The sequence below is a fragment of the Hemicordylus capensis genome, chromosome 3, assembly GCF_027244095.1.
Source record: "Hemicordylus capensis ecotype Gifberg chromosome 3, rHemCap1.1.pri, whole genome shotgun sequence".
Lineage (NCBI taxonomy): Eukaryota > Metazoa > Chordata > Lepidosauria > Squamata > Cordylidae > Hemicordylus > Hemicordylus capensis.
The window spans coordinates 33,648,267-33,667,061 of NC_069659.1; the positions used below are offsets into that span (position 1 = coordinate 33,648,267).

An 18,795-nucleotide genomic window follows, 5' to 3' on the forward strand; every position below is an offset into this window, starting at 1 on the left:
TAAGATCATACATACCAGCAAACTCAGTCAAAAGTAGCATAAACAAATCATATTACTGAGATTTATGAAGGTGAGGTCAAAAGTATGTCTGCAACCACTGGCTGTTACCCACTAAATGGTCTGCTAGCAAACTCAGCACACTTCCTAGATAATACAGTCTTTATTTTGGAGTTGGGGCTTTTAAAAAATAAGGTACCGTAAGTTGTACACAACTGCATGTTAGCATACAAACAAATGAAAGAATATGGAGACTCTTAGGCAGTGCAAAAGTCAGCCAGAACACTAAAACCTTTCACTACCACTTCACTTTTTTGCCAAAGGACTTTTAACTGTTCTGCTTCATGACTGCAAGTACACAGTACTAGTGCAAAGCTGTTATACGTGTGTGTGTGTGTGTGTGTGTGGTAGTAATGTGTCACAGAGTACTGTGAAGTATATTCTACTTTCAAACCAAAAGCTTCTGCACAATGTGACGTATCTTCTTGCAGGTTGTTAATTATAACTGCAATAGCATTTTAAAGGCAAGACCAATTCAGTACATGTAAGGATCCAGATTTCAGGAGTCATTTTTTATTTATATAGCACCACTGTACATAGCATCTTACAGAGTTGGATAAGCAAAACTAGACAGAGCTCTACCCACAAGGAACTTGGTCTAAAATAGGCAGTAGGACAGACAACACAAGGAGGCAGAGAGGGATGGATGAAGGTATATGAGCAAGTGTTGTAACACATGGTTGCCCCTGAAAATGAGGATTAGATTAGACAAAATGGTGAGAAAAGCAGCATTAAATTATCTGGCAAAATGCATTGATTTAGTTTAACAAGCACAAAGTGATAGCAGCAGAGATACTAGCACAGCACACTGTATTTATTCCTCAGTTTCATAGAAACAGTATAGTATATGTAGTCAGTCAAACTTGGGTGGCAATGAGTTCCATGAAGGTTTCTTCAGAGGAAATGCTGAATGACTCTCTACTGACTTCCATCCTGTTAGTCTGCAAATCTTCAGCAAGCCAGTCCATAATCCTTGCCATATCTGGCTCCAACAAAAGCTGTGCTGCAGATAGTTTTTATAAACAGCTGAGTGATCTGAGGGGGGGCTTTGTCCCTTTGGAGTAGACACATTTCTTTTGTCATACCATTGCCTATGAACCAGGTTTTCTGGGTTTCTGAAACAAAATTTGCTTAAAAATGAAAGTACAATATAAGTACCGGCCACAAGTAGCTCTCTCTTTTCAAGCCCTCTTGACCTGTCTTAGACATGAGAGCAACCCCAACCACCATCTCCAGCCTCGTAAATACTCCTCTTATTAGCCCAGCTGTGCAACAATTTCAATGGATAGACATTCTGAGTTGGGTTGCAATATTTCGAATTACCTAATCATGTGGTAATTCTTCACAACCTACTGTAATCAAAAACCTCCATCTTTCAAACAATATAATTGCACTTAACCAAGCCTTCAGACAGTCTGAAAAACTAGACTTCAGGAGAGTTTTTCTCCCTCTCTCACAACACTAGAACCAGGGATCATCCCAGGATCATTCCAAGAAAAAGTACTTTCTTACACAGTGCATAATCAATCTATGGGATTCTCTGCATTGGATGTGGTGACCACCACTAGCTTGGATGGCTTTAAAAGGGGCCTAGACAAATTTATGGAGGACAAATCTATCACTAGCTACTAGTCTGGATGGGTATAGGATGCCCCTGAATACCAGTTACAGGAGAGCATGCCTTCATCTCATGGTTTTGGCTGCCCAGAGATATCTGTTGGGCCACTCTGAGAAACAGCATGCTGGACTAGTTAAGATCTGGATCAGGCCCAAAGCCTATGTGAGCTTTACATGAAAGCCAGGGTCCTGACCCCCATAAATACATAAAATAAGTTTGTCTGGTTTTCACACTGTTCTGCTGCCAAGAACCAAGTTTTCAAAGCCAGGGGAGGTTTTGGGAAGGGCAGTAGGAAGTGAAAGAGAATAGAAGTTGGTAGGGTATATTAGCCAAAATGCAGCAGCCAGTGAAAGGGAAAAGAGCACTTAAGCCCCACCCCAGGACACCTAAACCCTGCCTCCTGTTCCTTGGCTTCTAAAGTTTCACAGGCACTGCACACACATCTTCAAGCTTTCCTCCATGCCGTAAGGAAAACATAAAAGCTTTCAGACATCAGTCTCAACATTGTTAATTTTTCACCACAAATCAAGTTTCTGTTTGCACTGTTGGATGTATGGTATAAACATGGCGCTTTCTACTTCCTAACGCAGAGACACTAGAAATGACATTACTTACTTTCCGAAGATTCTTCCTTTTATGTAAGACTATAACCAACAGAGTAAAAGTTGAGTATAACTCCACATGGTACCACTGTCCTGACATACATCCAGCACACATTTGCTACACAACTGTAAAACAAAGTTGGGAATTGTTCATTTGTACAAAGCTCAGAAGCAATTATTACAAGTTACATGGAAATTGCCAAGTATAACCCAGTATCTTAAGTTGAAGAGGATGCTTTGGACAAACTCTCCAATATAGTGAATGGGTCCAAGGAAGGTCAGTACTTCTGGGCCCATATTCCCACCCATAAATATCTGTTACCCCACCTCCCCTTGAGATGACAGAGTCCTGAAAGCAGTTCCTATCATACTGCAACTATCCTAAGCACAATGCAGGAGGCAGGAACTGCTCTTCCCTGCCGAATTAGTCATCAAAGCACAGAGGTTGCCTCCAGGCTTGCAACTGCCCCTTGGGAATCTTTCATAAAAACAGGTTGCTCACCTGTAACTGATGATCTGGTAGTGATCCGTTGACATGCATTAGAATGGGTTCTGCGCCTGCGCGCAAGCCCCTCAGTGTCTAGTTCCACAGCTCCTTTACAGCTCCTGCGCCCCACCCCACGTGACCACATGGCTATTTAAGGTGGGAGGAAGCGCAGGCACCTCAGTTCCTTGGAGACCGCTGAGGCAAGCGCGACAGCTGATGTAGCAGCTAAGCTCTACTGTAAAAATAGTACTACTGTGGAGGGGAGGTTTGGGAGGGTCTAATGGATGTCAACGGATCACTACCAGATCATCAGTTACAGGTGAGAAACCTGTTTATCTGGTTCGTGATCCATTGAATCCATTAGAATAGGTGTTTAGTTAGCTCTATAGAGGAGGAGGGAGCAGTAGAGTTATTGCAACACCTTTTTAATAACACCTCTCCCAAAATTTGCCTCCACTGCAGACCGTAAGTCAATAGCATAATGTCTCACAAAAGGCTGTTCGGAAGACCATGTGGCAGCCTTACAGATATCTTGGAAAGATATGCCAGATAGGTGTGCTGCTGATGCACCATAGGCCCTTGTTGAATGTGCTCTAATGGACCTAGGGAGATCAACTTTTTGCAGCGTGTAGGACATTAAGATGGTTTCTACCAGCCAATGAGAGAGCCTTTGACGGGACAAGGCCTGGTCCACTGTCTTCCCTTTGTAGGAAATAAAGAGTTTCTTTGTTTTCCTTATTGGCTTGGTCTTTGAGAGATAAAATAACAGAGTCCTGCGGACATCCGAAGAATGTAAGGCCTTTTCCAAAGGTGAAGTAGGGGACTTAAAGAAAGTCGGTAGCACAATATCTTGGTTTATATGGAAATCCGACACAATCTTCAGCAAGAAGGAGATGTCAAGCGTAAAAGAATTCTATCTTGGTAAAAGCGGGCATATGGCACATCCATGCAGAGAGCTGTAAGCTCACTGACTCTACAGGTCGTTGTAATAGCCACCAAGAACGCAGTCTTTAAGGACATTAACTTTATACTAGCCGTTTTAAGAGACTTGAAGGGAGGCTCCGTCAAAGCGGAAATGTCTAAGGATATGATCCACGGTTCTATAGGTTGTCAAACGGGAGGATATAGATTAGAGAGGCCCTTCAAGAAGCTTTTGTAGGAAGGGTGAGAGAAAACTGTTTTGCCATCCCACCGTGGGTGTCTCGCAGACAGTGGAGCTAGGTGTACTTTAATTACATTGGAGAGATTTGTGGTTTTAAGTGTAGTAAGGTAGAGGAGGACTTGACATAAAGATGCTTTCAAGGGACGGAAACCATGTCTTGCAGCATAGGTGGTGAATCGCTTCCACTTGCCTGCATAACTCCTTCTAGTGGAGGGCTTCCACTTGTTCAGTAGTATCTTTTTCAAAAGCCGATCCTCCACGCTGTGAGTTGTAGAGTGAGAACCCCTTGGTGAAGCACCTGGCCGTCTTCCTGCACTAACAGATCTGGATAGGCCGGAAGTCTCTTGTAGGTGTGAGAAGAGAGTTTGAGTAGATCTGGAAACCACGCTTGGCAGGGCCACCACAGTGCGATCAGAATGCACCTCACGGGTTCCTCTAGAATCCTCGCCACTACTCTGTTCACCAAGGGTAAAGGTGGAAACATGTAACTCAGGTACAGTGACCAGTCCATCTGGAATGCATCTCCCATGGAGGAGGGGTCATGGCCCACTCTCGAGCAGTAGTATTCGTACTTCGCATTCTGTGTTGTAGCAAATAAATCTATTTCTGGAGACCCCCCCCCCGCGCCGAGGTCGAAGATCGGCCACAAGTAAAGGTTGTTCAGCTCCCACTTGTGATGGATGTCTGTCAAGAACGTACGGTTTAGGTCATTCGCCAGAACATTGTCTGCCCCCTTGATATATGTAAGGCTATAGGGGTGATGCTGTTCTTGATGCACCAGTGCCAAATCTGCTGAGACCGCAAAGAGATCTGGGCACTGTCTCCCTCTGTCGGTTGATGTAGGCAACTGCAGTGGTGTCCAATTGCAATTGCACTACCCAACTCCTGAGCATCGGGAGGAAGGCCTTAATGGCTTGGAAAACTGCTAGAAGTTCCAGAAAATATATGTGAAGAAGCCGCTGAGGTCTTGTCCACAGGCCTTGTGCGATTTTGGAATTGCAATGGCCTCCCCATCCTCTGAGTGATGCATCGGTCGTCAACCACACCAACGGGGGCTGTAACTGGAATGGGATCCCTTTTAGTACATTGGTACTCAAGATAGGGAGTGTAGAATTGTCAGAGGTATCGTTGGTTCCTGGGACTGTCCCTGTGTGAAAGGAAGGAGGACAGGAACCAAAGTTGGAGCTTCCTCATCTTCAGTCATGTGTAATGGACCGTTGAAGTGCATGAGGCCATCAGGCTCAGTAAACGTTGAATCTGCTGAGCCGGCTGTAGTGGGGCGGCTTGAAACTGACGGATCAAAGTTGTAGTGGTTAGATAGTGATCCTCTGGTACGAAAGCCCATCCTGCATCGGCATCCAGCACTGCTTCTATGTAGGATATGGTGGATACTGGGGTCAGAGGAGATTTTTTTCCTGTTCACTTGGATTCCCAGGTTGCTGAGTAGGTTCAATATATACTTTTTCTGCAAAAGTAACTCTCCTTTGTCTCTTGATGTTAGGAGCCAATCGTCAAGATAAAAGTATATCTTCAGGCCCTTCATTCTGAGATGAGCAACTACCACCACCATGCATTTGGTGAATAACGCACAGGGAAGTGCAGAGTCCGAAGGGCAGGACTTTGTATTGGTAGACTGAGGTGCCTACAGTGAATCTCAGGTACTTTTGGAAGGAAGGACGGATTCCTATGTGAAAATAGGCATCCTTTAGATCTAACGTCACAAGCCACCGCAACTGAAACAGAAGTGGCAGGATGTCCTGTAATGTTGTCATTCGATACCTTTTCACTTGGACAAACTTGTTGAGGCATCTCAGGTCCATTATTGGTCAGAGTCCCCCATCCTTCTTCGGGACTTGAAAGTAGCAGGAGTAGAATCACTCCTGTCGGGCCCATCGCACCTGGAATACTGCTTTCTTTTGTAGGAGATCCTGTGCTTCTTGCAATAAGGCAGGAGTCGCCTTCATGAAACGTAGGCCCCAAAACTGTGGGCTAGTCTTGAACTTTATTGCACGTGACAATTTTCAAGACCCACCGATCTGATGTTATGTGGTGCTATGCTTGCGCATGATTTGCCAATCTGGTGATGGTGTTGGCTATTGGGGTCAGCACATGGATGTTGTAGGCCGACAATGTTTCCTCCCAGTTGACGTGTGGGGTTGAAAGAAGCAGCTGAACAGATGTTTGGGTGTGCGATGGGCTGCCCTGAATCTCAAAGATGTTGTTTGTTGCGTTGGGCAGAGGGTACTTGTTTGTTTGTTGTGTGGTCCGTTTGGAAAAGGGTTGATAGATTTTATGGTAATCTCTTCTTTCCTGTGGTCTATAGCTCGCACGGGGACAATAGAAATTTCTCTATTTCATTGTATATGATGTAGAGGCAGAAGAAGATGTGGTGAAAATTTTTGCGGTGAACTTGGATTTCTTCATCTTCTCCATTGTTGCATCAGTCTCTTCAGAGAACAAGCCCTTGCCATCAAAAGGCAGGCCTTCAATCTTATCCTTCATATCTTGTTGCAAGGAGGCCGAGAATAGCCAGGCATGACGTCTTAATGTAATTGCTGTTGTAATCGATCAAGATTCTGACTCCGCTAAGTGTTCAGCCGTGCTTAGCAGTTGACAGGTCAGGTCCCCTGCCCTTTGCAGTGTCTTCCTGAACTGGGCTTTCAGTTAGTCGAGTGAGAGTGTGTCCAGGTCCTTTTCTAGGTTTTCCCACAGGCAGTAACTATATTTAGCCATACAGGCCAAATAATCGGCCACCTTGATGGAGAGGCAAGAAGTTGAGAATAGTTTTCTGTCTAATACATCCAGCTTCCTGTCTTCTTTGTCCGCGGGTGTAGTGTGCCGTCTCCCAGAACGTGAAGTGGTAGCACAATCTATAACTAAGGACTTGCGTACAGGGTGCTTAAAAAGGTATGTGTTGTCTTGTTCTTGCACCCAGTAAAGACCTTCCAGTCTTTTAGATGTCGGGGTGGAAGTCTGAGGAACTGCCCACGCACATTGAGCAGCGTTTGAAATTATTGGCAGGAGAGGCAGGGCTACAGGTTGGGCTGATTGAGACCAGGCCATGAAATTATACACTGGGTCATCAATGGTTTTAACCTGTGAAGCTAAGTCCAGACCCAGGGCCGCAGCCATGTTCTTGACATGGAGATGATAAGCCTTCAACTCTTCAGTCAGAGAGACATGTGAGGGTGTAGCCACATCTGGCGAGGGATCAGGCTCCACCGTCTCGACATCAGATTCAAAATCGGAAGATCCATGGTGACTGTGCTCTGTTTCATGCAGTGATGGAGTGTGGCGTTGGTGATAGGGGTGGCACTGGCTGATGCAATGCGCTAGATGGAATGGACTCCGCCGTTTGCACCACCTTGGAAGACAGGTGTAGCACTGAAGTTTGGGTGTGTCTGGTAGACAATGCCACACGAGTCTGCGTTGCAGTGGAAGAGCATTGTTTCCGGTATGGGGCAGAAGGTGCATCACCTGCCGATAGGGTACGAATTGGCAACGTATTTAGATGCCAAACCCTGCTTTCAGCAAAGTCATATGCTAAGCCGGGTGAAGATGTGCCAGGCAAAGCTCTTTAATCTGATGGAGAAACCTCATGGCTAAAGCCACAGGTGTGCCATGGAGTAACTGTAGAAAGCTGGGCTGCAGTTAGTACTTGTAATGTGGGAACCATGGGTGCAGAAGGAACATCTTCCGGGTGCGGAAAACCTTTAAAGGTAGAAGCTTGGTAGGGTTGGACTCCACCATGTTCAGAAGAGCCTGAGCTGCACCTGGATCCAATGAAGCTCCCTCAGTATCAGATAGATCCCCCTGTTCAAGCGCGAATGTCATAGGGGCCCCAAAATGAGGAGTGACCATAGATATAAGAGCTGGTGTATTCAGAGTCGAGGTCTGCTCAATTTCCCTCGATGTCGAAGGAGATCTGATCGGGGTTGGTGCTGGCATCAAATCCCTTCCTGCTGGTATCGAAAGTATCGATGTTGATGGCAATGCATCGGGAACTGCTGGCTCAGTCGACACTAACACCGATGCGGACTGAAGAGTCGATGACGAGGACTCTTTAGGCATCGAAGGTAACTCAGACGTGGAAGGCTCTCCCGACGTCGGTCTTGTCAATATCTAAGTCAAAGATTTCGGTCTCGATTCTGTGTGGGTCAGCGTCGAAGGCTTCGATATGGAGGGTGTTTGTTTCTATGCCGGGTGTGTCGGAGTCAAAGGCTTTGACATGGAGGATTTCTTTGATGCCGTGTGAGTCGGCATCGATGGCTTCGACATGGAAGTTGTCTGTTTCGATGCCGGGCGTGTCGGCGTTGAAGGTCTCGATTCAAAGACAAATAGTACATCTTGGTCAGAGCCTGGAGAAAGGGTAGAACCCGATGTCGAAAGCTTTCTGGCCTTTTTGGCGGGATCACCTGTGGCAGCCATTTTATCCCCCTGCCTTTTCAAGGCGTGTGGGGTTTTTTCGGTGGGCTTTGAGGTTTTAGACTGGGCAACACCCAGGTCCCTCGAGCCATGAGATTGATGCGGCGACTTCGAAGTTGAAAAAGCAGTGAAAACACTGTCATACAGTGAAGCCCTCAAGCGTAATTCCCGATTTCTCCGGGTCTGCTTGGAGAATGATTGACAAATCTTGCAAGATGAGGTGTTGTGAGCCTCACCCAAACAAAACAAACAGAGATTGTGGGCATCTTGAGAAGGTAATTTCACTTTACATTTATCGCAGCCTTTAAAAGTCTTTTTAGATTTAGGAGTATCCTTTTAAAAAAAAAATCAAGTCCAGTACTCACAAAATGTAGTCAGTAACGGTCCAAGGTAAAAAAACCCGAGTATCAGTCCAATCCGTCGACAGTTAAGAAGGGGAATCCAAGAGCGTTTCCAAGGGCAATCCGTAGTCAAATATCCGATAGTAGAACTTAAAATAGAGCAATGCAAAGGAACTAGAACGAGGAGCCATAGAAACCGAGTGTACCGATCTCCACGGTGGTCGCAAAGGAACTGAGGTGCCTGCGCTTCCTCCCACCTTAAATAGCCACGTGGTCATGTGGGGCAGGGCGCAGGCACCATAAAGGAGCTGTGGAACTCGACACCGAGGGGCTTCCGCGCAGGCGCAGAACCCATTCTAGTGGATTCAATGAATCACAAACCAGATCTGCTTCTTCATGAGTCTAGTTGTCAGAAACAAGTCAACACGCTGCAAAACTGAGCATCTGACTAGGACATTTGCAAAAGTCAGCACCCATCCTGTTTTAATGCTTGCAAGTAGGATAGGGGCAGGTAGGGCAATCAAGGTTGTTGTGTTAATTCTGTAAGCCCCACTCCTTTCCCCAAGGCCTCCCAGAAAACCTACTTTGGGGCAGAAGGTGATGGAGGGAGACAGTGAAGGCAGCCATGGGTTCTCTAGGATCTCAGAGAGCATATTTTCCCATCAGGACCTACAAATCCCAGTTTCACCAGAAGAAAAGACTCACTGTGGACATTTCCTAGGGACAGGAAAGCCTTCTCAGTGAGGATGGCACACAAAGCATCATTTGCTCACCAGTGATGCTGGGAAGTATCGTTCCTATCTAAGACTCCAGTGGGAAAAAGCACTCCAAGGTCCTGGAGCACCTATAACTACTCCCATCCCCTGCTGGCTTCCCCCCATCTTAAGCCAAGTTTGTGGGGGAGGCTTGTGGCAGGGAATAGGAGGTTGCCGGCACATCACAATCACTCTTACCCTGTCTTTGAGGATGTGTGTGCATTCTATTGGAATGTACAATACTAACCCTCAACCTCTTTCAGAGTGAGCAGCCTAACAAAAACCAAACATGCAGTTTCTCCAGGTTACTCCTCTCACTCTCTAAAAAGGCTAAAGCCAAAGAAACAGAAATAAACATGGAATCATTCTTTTTAAGCATGCCAAAAGGAAATTGGGCTGAGGGCTGTGTGAGAGTAAACACATACCTGAAACGCAAGTATGAATTCAGCATCCTTCTCTGCTATATCGCTGGGACAGAGCCAAAGCCCGGGTGATTCTGTGTCTTCAGCAACACTTCAGCATCTTAATAGCTTCCTAGAAATGAACAAAAAAGAATCATAGCTTATTAAGTAAAAGACACTTTAATCCTCAGTCTGCTTCTGGCATTTCACAAATTTCCTGAGCATGTGTCCCTAAATCGGGTCATTCGTGCCTTTGAGGTCACAGGGCCAGATCACTCAGCACTTCCTGGTTTTCCTATCCATTAAGGAATTTAAAATTAACTTTCCCACTCCAGATTTGCTTGGTGGGTCAATGAAGTACAACAGAACAGATGTCCACTTTGCATCCAAGTTGGATGCAACTTTCCTCCTCCCTGCTTCCAGCAAGGTTCTTGGAATTTCAACACATGAAAGGTGGCTTGACTTGCTAATCAAGTTACAGGAAATTCTTTTCACACTCACCACCACCAGAGAGGGCAGTGGGATGATTTTTCTCTACTCTCCAGGATACCCTTTCATAGAACACTCAGCACAATAAAAAGCGTGTGCGCACACGCACACAGAGTCTGCTTTCCCTGTGCATCAGAGAGACTGGCAAGTTCTTTTGTCAGCAAAACTGAGGTGCCTTTCATTTCCCACTGACTAGCATGGAATGAGTGATTGTAGAAACAACTAGCAAAGAGGAGACAACTAGCAAAGAGTAGTGTTACTTTACCTATGTGAGAATGTCTCACTTTCTGGTAATATACAAGTGACCGCAAGCAGCTTCTAGTTAAAATCACATTTTTGCAAAACAAACTCATCTGAAGAGGCCACATAATTGGCCTGCTGCAGTGTTAACTAAGGTAGGGATGTGTGTACTGCATCATTCTGCACAACAGAATTTGCTATTAGGTAAAGAACGCATAAAACCAAGCCTCTAACTTCTAGCCCTTAAAGCTGCAAAAGTAGGTTTTCAATGTATCTGGGCAACACATGATGAAGGCAGCAATGCTGGTGTGTGCTCCCAGATCCTGAATAGAGCCTGCAGGAGTCAAAGCACCCCACATAGCCTTGCAGAACTCTTTGCCCCTACCCATAATTTGCAGAAATTGAGTTAGACAAAACAAGCACACAAATGGTCTTGGCATGCGTAAGTTTATGTAGGAAAATGAATCCAGCTTTTCTCATTAGCCTAGACTCAGATTTACCAGGGTGAGAGGTATTTTTAAGCAGCACAGAGAACACACAGCTCTGATTAAGAGTGTACAGTTCTGTCAGTCAATTTGCCTCCAAATTTCTAGATTTGACATTCCTTCATTTAGACAGCTACAGAGTCATGAAATGTGTGTTCTCAGTTCACATGCAGAACAGAAACCTACAAAGGTTTATTATGATAAAATGCTTACAATCATATGTCTGCAATATTGATTATGATCCCAGAAGGTCAGAGTTTCTTACTGTTCTAAGTACACAACTGTATATTACAAACTGATCTTGTACTTGAAAAAATTATGGTAATGCCATATCGGTCCACAACAGAATGACAAATAAGACATTTTTACCTGGTGCTGGGTCCAAACTTCTCCACACCTGCATTGCACAACTCATTTTTCACAGTGCAAGAGTTTCATGTACAAAACGTACACAGCCCTTGGAGTGATCCTACCTCTCCAGTATCTATGCAATAGTTTACTAGCAATTCGTAGAAGCAGGATGTCTTATGGACATGCTACTGGAAAACAAGGAAGGATGTTCTCGCCAGTGTTCTAATTTTTTTCATCTATGTGTGGAATGAGTTTTTTTCTGGACAGCAGTATCAAAGCAGTGTGTGCACACATGCATTCAGAGTGCGGCCTTCCAGATTCAACCTGAGGGGGATCTAAAATTAACTGAGCAGACATCTAGAAACTTGCAAGTGTGCACACGTGTGCAAACCTTAGAGGAAACACTGGTTCTTGCCCACTTATCTAGACTAGCACTGGATATCATTTCAGCCAATGTAGCACATAGGATTGCCATCCCTGTCATTTTGGTCAACCAGTTACCTTAGAGCAGGACACATTATTCTAAATAATTTCTAACAGATGCCTGCTCAGTCTTCAGAGTGGAAAGGAGATTCTACAGTAGACCTTGGTTTGATCCATTTCTGAACTGCTCAGTCAGGACATTCTCCATTTTGTCTAAATGACCCACTTTTTATCTAGGTTAAACATATCCAACCTTTCCTCATATGATCTGCTCTTTCCACTGAAGTACATTAATGCTATAAATCCGTGTTCTTCATTGCAAGGCCTCTTATTGGTGGCAGCTCCAGCCGACCCTAAGGGTACCTCCCTAATTATTTATTACACCTGTAATAAATCCTATGCATTGCCCCCAACCCACCCTCCTGCCCAACCCAGGTACTGCACTAAAGCAACTGTTCCTACTGCAGAGTGCTGCATTTTGCCTAATGCTGGTGGGGCTCCTTTAAGAGAAATGGAGCCCTATTGAGCCCCAGTACTTTATGTGTTGGGGCACATGGAGCATTGGGAAACGTAGCTTGAAAAATAGGGACAATCACTGCTCTAGATCCTTTGCAGGTTATCTTTAATTATGGATGGACTCCAAACTACAAGTTTCCAACTCTGGCATAATATGCTTCTCCTAACACAATCTAAATGAAGCTTAGCTATTTATACCTATGCCATAACATCATGCTATTGAACTCTACTATTTCCTACAACTTTCTTGACAAGTTAGAGCCTTATTGGCAACTCCTTTTTACAGCTTGGCACTAATCCTCATTAAATTTCATTATTATCACTGTGGTGTGGTGGTTAGAGCGCTGGACTAGGACAGGGGAGACCCGAGTTCAAATCCCCATTCAGCCATGAAACTAGCTGGGTGACTCTGGGCCAGTCACTTCTCTCTCAGCCTAACCTACTTCACAGGGTTGTTGTGAGGAGAAACTTAAGTATGTAATACACCACTCTGGGCTCCTTGGAGGAAGAGCGGGATATAAAATGTAAATAATAATGATAATGATGATGATGATCCCTGCTGTGGTACAGTAGTTAAGAGTACAAGTTGGGAAGCCCACAGTTCAAATCCTGACTCAGCTATGTTTTCACTGGATTGCCTTTGGCAAGCTATTCTCTCACAATTCCCAACTGCCACCTGCAATACAGAAATAATGACGCCACTTTGATAAGGAGTACTGAGATCAAATGTTAAGATGCTATATAAGTGCTATTATTATCTATATACTATTTCAAGAAGTGCTGAAATTTGGATCCTTTGGGATTTTGAACCAGAGTACCTGTGGGCAGGTGGACAATAACAGCAGACTTGAGGTGAACCACTGCTATGTTTGTGTTAAAAAAACAAACAAACCTGAAGGGGGGGAATATAAGGGGACCAAAACAAAACACCCCTCCCAACTGCCCCCATGTCAGTCAATGGGACAGAATATTTGTGAGCTTAGACAATTAGATGGTTAACAGTTTACAGACAAGTGAGTGTAAGTAATGGAACTCTGTGGCGGGGCGGGAGGGGTAGGGCTTAAAGAAAAAGAGTGGGAAATTTACCAGCTTGAAGAACACTCCCTTAAGACCGCTACAAGCCCTTCTGCTACTCAAGAGGAAAGGTATGTAAAAAACTCTTTTGTTCTCTGACAAGCCATTTCACAGCTTTGTTTCTCTGAGGGGAAAGCCGTGTGACAAGGGACTGAGCACCAGTGACACACACACACACACACACACACACCAGGAAAAATTATGAAGGGGAAAGACTTTTTAAAAACTCTTGTTCTCTCACCAGCCATTCCATAGCTTTGTGTTTCTGAGGGGGGAATGACTTTGAGCATAACCCCCATCCCCTACAAAAACACCCAGAAAATAGAGAAGTTGCATATGAAGGAAAACCCAAGTTAGAGCAGGCGCTCCTGTCTTTGTTGCTAACCTGTGTCCACAGGCTCAGGGGACATACTGCAACATTCTGTTGTGGGTCCATTCTACGATCTCCCATTTACATCTATGTTGTCGCACTCAGTTCACCTACTAACTTCCCCATTTGGCATAATCTCCAGAACTGTAAGTATTTAACCCATTCTCTCCTCCAGTACACCAAAATGAAGATGCTGAAATCAAGGAATGACTTCTGGAAAACTATATTAGCTACTCATTTACAGTCTAGACTGTAAATCATTAAAATGATTACCTTGTATGTGCAACTGTGTTTCAAGCAACTGTGTATCCCCATTATCTCCTTTCCAGTCCATATTTCTCAAGCTTATTTAGGAGGAAGTCGTATGTGACTAAGTCAAAAGCCTTGCTGAAAAAGAGATATAGTCTGTTGACTGTATTCCCTTTTCAACCAAACCAGTTACTTTATCGAGAAAGGGAACTTGGTTGGTTTGGCACAATTTTTTCACCACATTACCATGAATACCAACTTTACTCAGTTCCTAATAGCTATTTCAACTATACAGTCTAGTAGAGTGTTATAAATCTAATTCTTGCCGTCTTGCTGAAATCCAAAATGGGTGACAGATATCAGTTTGCCATTCTTATGTTTTCAAAGCAAAAGAGAATCTCATTCAGTTCTGTATTACTGTATAATGAACAATTTAGATTACAACTTTCTTGGCCTCATGCATGTACAATAAAGCTAGAACAGAGATATGTCAAATCTATCCAATCCAACACCACCCCGCCCCGAGCAAAAACAGAGCACTTTGCACAACAGGCAGTAGCCTTTGCTTAAAATCAGGGGCCATAATTTACAATAGCCTGCACCATTTACAACAGCAGATGCTCTTGCTTTGAATAGAAAATTATGAGGGAGCCCGATATACATTTTATGCACAATGATAATGTGAAACAGCCATTGGGGAATTGCATACCTAAACCAAACTGTCCCAAGCATGCGATGCCAGTGGTTCAGGGACAGGCTATTTTACATCCTTCCCTATTCTGTGGAACTGGCAAGTGCAATCGCACATTTCCCCACTACTAATAGGAACATAGGAAGCTGCCATATACTGAGTCAGACCATTGGTCCATCTAGCTCAGTATTGTCTTCACAGACTGGCAGCAGCTTCTCCAAGGTTGCAGGCAGGAATCTCTCTCAGCCCTATCTTGAAGCCAGGAAGGGAACTTGAAACCTTCTGATCTTCCCAGAGCGGCTCCATCCCCTGAGGGGAATATCTTACAGTGCTCACACCTCTAGTTTCTCTTTCATATGTAACCAGGGCAGACCCTGCTTAGCTTAAGGGGACAAGTCATGCTTGCTACCACAAGACCAGCTCTCCTAATAAAGTAGGTTGATTTGGTACAAATATAAACACCTGTGAATGGGCCATTTTTGTTCCAGGAAATACATGCTACATCTCTAAATTGGTGCATGGTACTTATTGAAGTGAGTAAACTATTTTTTTGTTTTAATGTTACATTGTCTATTTTCACACTGCATATTTCTAAGGTTTCATTTGTAACTCTTTCATTAGTCAGTCTTTTAATATTATCTTTCCATTCTTTAGACACTCAAAATATATTATTAAATTTATTGTAATTTGAACACTTATAAAACTCAGAAAAGCTTGAGTCACAATTTTGGTCTGGTTCATGTGTAAATATCTCTGATTCAGAATCTAGTAAGCAAAGGCCAGTCCTACAATGTAAGCTTTCATTATTTTAAAATGGAACATATTCATATACTTAACAGACTCTTAGTAAGTTTTTGATGGAAACATCCCAAACATATTACCTTGCATCGTTTTATTGTATGCTATACTCACTGCTATACCCACATATTAAATATTTTGTATCCATCTACAATCCTCAAATACAACAGAATTTATTTAGATGACAACTGAGGCTATAATCCCCTTCTACCTTATTCAGAAACACTATGGAGACATGGAAGACCACACAGAAATGGGAGCACACTGGATTGATAACTTAATTGTCCATGCCCAAATCATTTTCATTTCACGTTCTATTTTTCCATTCACAAGATTACAGTAAATCACTACAATCTCAGTATTATATGAACAAGGCTCCTCAATTTTTTAGTCTCTCCCTCTCATCTTGTTTTAAAGGATCAAGAAGACTAATAACATTTTAGAAAAACATTTTCCCTCACAGCAATGCATTCAGTTAAAAAAACCTCTGTTTCAATTCCCACCCACTTGATTATCATACATTTGCAAAAAATTTAAAAAAAAAAATTACCTAACACCACAGGTGAGCAGAAAAGGATGTTCTACTGATGTGGACTCTGTGCCATTATGACCAGAAGTAGGAATCGCTTTATAATCAGAACATTCCCACTATTGTCCGCAGAGAAAGAGAAAATTCCACGTCAGGGGTGCATATGTACTTCTCCTGCCTTAATCATTTGGGGGGGAAAGACATTATAAAATTGAAACCCCGAGATGATCCTCAGAGCTCCATTCCCCGACTGTTTATTGGTCAGATGTTTTCCTAACAAAAGGTAATAGACAACAATATTGATGGCAGGTGTATAGATAACAGTCCTAGTATATATTTCAATATCATTACATCATCATGGTTTGTAGCTTGCCTCTCTGGCACAGTTCTTCTGGTCCAAGAGAATATGGACAAACCCATCCCAACATATGGGGCACAAATACAAACTTACATACTGAAGTATACACCATTTCATACTTTGGATTTCACTTGAGTCATACTTGCCAATAATGGCTAGTCATTTTGCACATGAAACCTGCTCTTCATTTTGAACAGTTATTCCAATTATCTCTACAGAATCATATTCTGTTTCTTTAAAGTGTACCCTCTGAATCCAGCTGGAAAATGTAAATGAACCAGAAAACTATTTAAATGAACAACTTCAAGGAACTGAAATAAAGTGTCAAGAAATACCAACTTCCAGATTAACGTTCATGCACACAAGAGGGGAGCTGTGGTTTTCGCCAATCCCTCCGCAGCCTACTGTGCTCCTGAAAACATGTCCCTGAGGATTGAGGACCCTCAGGGATATATTTCCAGAAGATAAAAGTGGCTGCAGAGGGAAGGAGAGAGCGACAAAGATCACCCTTCCTTGTTGCATGCACAAATGTTTTTCAGTCTGTTTTTCTTGTCAAAAATTAAGAACAAAACACAGGAAAGCAAATCTAGAGGTACTAAGGTCCAAACTACACATTACAGGGAATCAACATCCATCTTCCCAGTAAACTGTATTCAGAGAACGATCTACAATATGCCTTGTCATAAGATTAACACTTCCCCCACCTCCCACCCCGATCTCCCCACAAGGGTCAGTCTATGAAGCAGATGGGTCCAGGGAAATGCTGACATAACATGGCATTCTCAGGTACCATATAGTTGGGTGACATGGACTGGCAGTACACCTCATGTCTGTCCTCCTAATATGTTGTTTGGGTCTTAGCAATTCTGCATCTGAAGACTAGAAGATTCTTTATGAATTTAGTCACTCTTTAACCAAATAACAGTGTGAATGGAATATATTTCTGTGCTACATGAAGCGTTCATATATGTTTCAGTGTTTTATTTTCTGTTTGAATTAAATAATGGCCAACATCCTGCACTTGCTCAATAAATAAAGCTGCATGAACCCAAGATTGCAGAGCTGCGTTATATCACAGGGATTTTTGGAATTGCATATTTTGCACAAAAGCTCCCTGCGATACATATGAAGTATATACCAAGGCTGTGTACTCAAACACAAACATGTTTGCACTAGTTCAACTCTAGTCTAGAATGCAAGCTCCAGACTTAGCACAACCAGCAAATGTGACATCCTTGCACGTGCAATGTTAGTGAGAATGTCAGCCAGATTTTACTATCCAATGCAAGGCATTTCACATTGGGGAAAGCAGCATAACACAGTTTTAAACATAATGAGGGAATAAATAAATGAAGGAATAAACAGGGTATAAATAAATATTAAATAAACGAGGGAATAAATAGTGCCTTCTCATAGACCAAGTATTCCTGCTTTTCGTCTCCTTTATGCATTTGTAATGTTTCACAAACTCCATTTGGCAAAGCTGTGTAAGACAAACACAACCCTTCACAATTTTGCTAGTAATTCAAAAGCAGAGCTCTAAAATAATGTCAGCAACCTTATTCAGGATAACTCCCATGAGATACTTGCTTGTATTCATTTTTTTTAAACGTTTGTAAAGTTTAGGGGAGATTGCATGATTTCCTTTAAGGCTAAATTATGAACTCAGCAGGAAGATAACTGAAGGACTGCTTTGGGTCTAGCTGATGATCAAGTAAAGTGTGGACACAAAAGGTGTTACTTGTTTTTAAATACATATTCTGCCTTTCTTCAAATAAAATTCAAGGAATTGTTTGTTATACTAGGACATTTCTATTTCTCATAGATGGGGGGGATCAATATGTATGCAAGGCTCCACAAAATATTTGAAGTTCAAGTCTTCTACAAATTTCACAGATACAAAATCAATTTTTCTTAAAGTTGATGAATTAAGCAAATTAGAATTTTTAGATGGGGGTGAGTTATGTACAATGAAATAAGGGGCTTCTCAAATCATTTTATTAAATTATCTGTCAAAATTGTTATATTGACAGATATCCTATATTTTGGATGCTATCCTATATGAAGTCTTTACAAAACGCAATGGGATTTATGCCAGATTTTGCATGAGATCACACATTCACTATAAAATTTACATTTGTCTGCCAACAAATGGCAACAAAGAATTCATGCTTTATCCATGCTTCCAAAAATTGTAAGATACAGAACTGTGAAGCCAGAGCAGTACTCAATGAGCGAGAATCAACATCCCTCCTCAAATAATGCTACATCACTTCACCTCCTAGCATACGATGGCAGTGCAAAAAGGGATGAAAACCTATGACTTTAACGCACATGTTATCACAGCATCTTCTGTCTACTACAGAAGTGTACA

The 18,795-nt window shown here is 42.9% G+C and overlaps 1 protein-coding gene across 2 annotated transcripts in view; it reads right to left on the reverse strand.

The window, feature by feature from the left end:
• Window positions 1–536: 536 nt before the first annotated feature.
• Window positions 537–18,795, reverse strand: part of PSPC1 (paraspeckle component 1) — a 101,413-nt gene continuing 83,154 nt past the window's right edge. Inside the window, exons 7-9 of one of the 2 annotated variants that reach the window (XR_008319480.1) lie at window positions 9,873–9,981; window positions 2,291–2,403; window positions 537–1,172 (exon numbers count right to left, since the gene is read on the reverse strand). The gene's annotated coding sequence lies outside the window, so the exon portion shown is untranslated. Of the gene's footprint in view, window positions 1,188–2,290; window positions 2,404–9,872; window positions 9,982–18,795 lie in introns of both variants that reach the window. The other variant, XR_008319481.1, reaches the window with a different exon arrangement.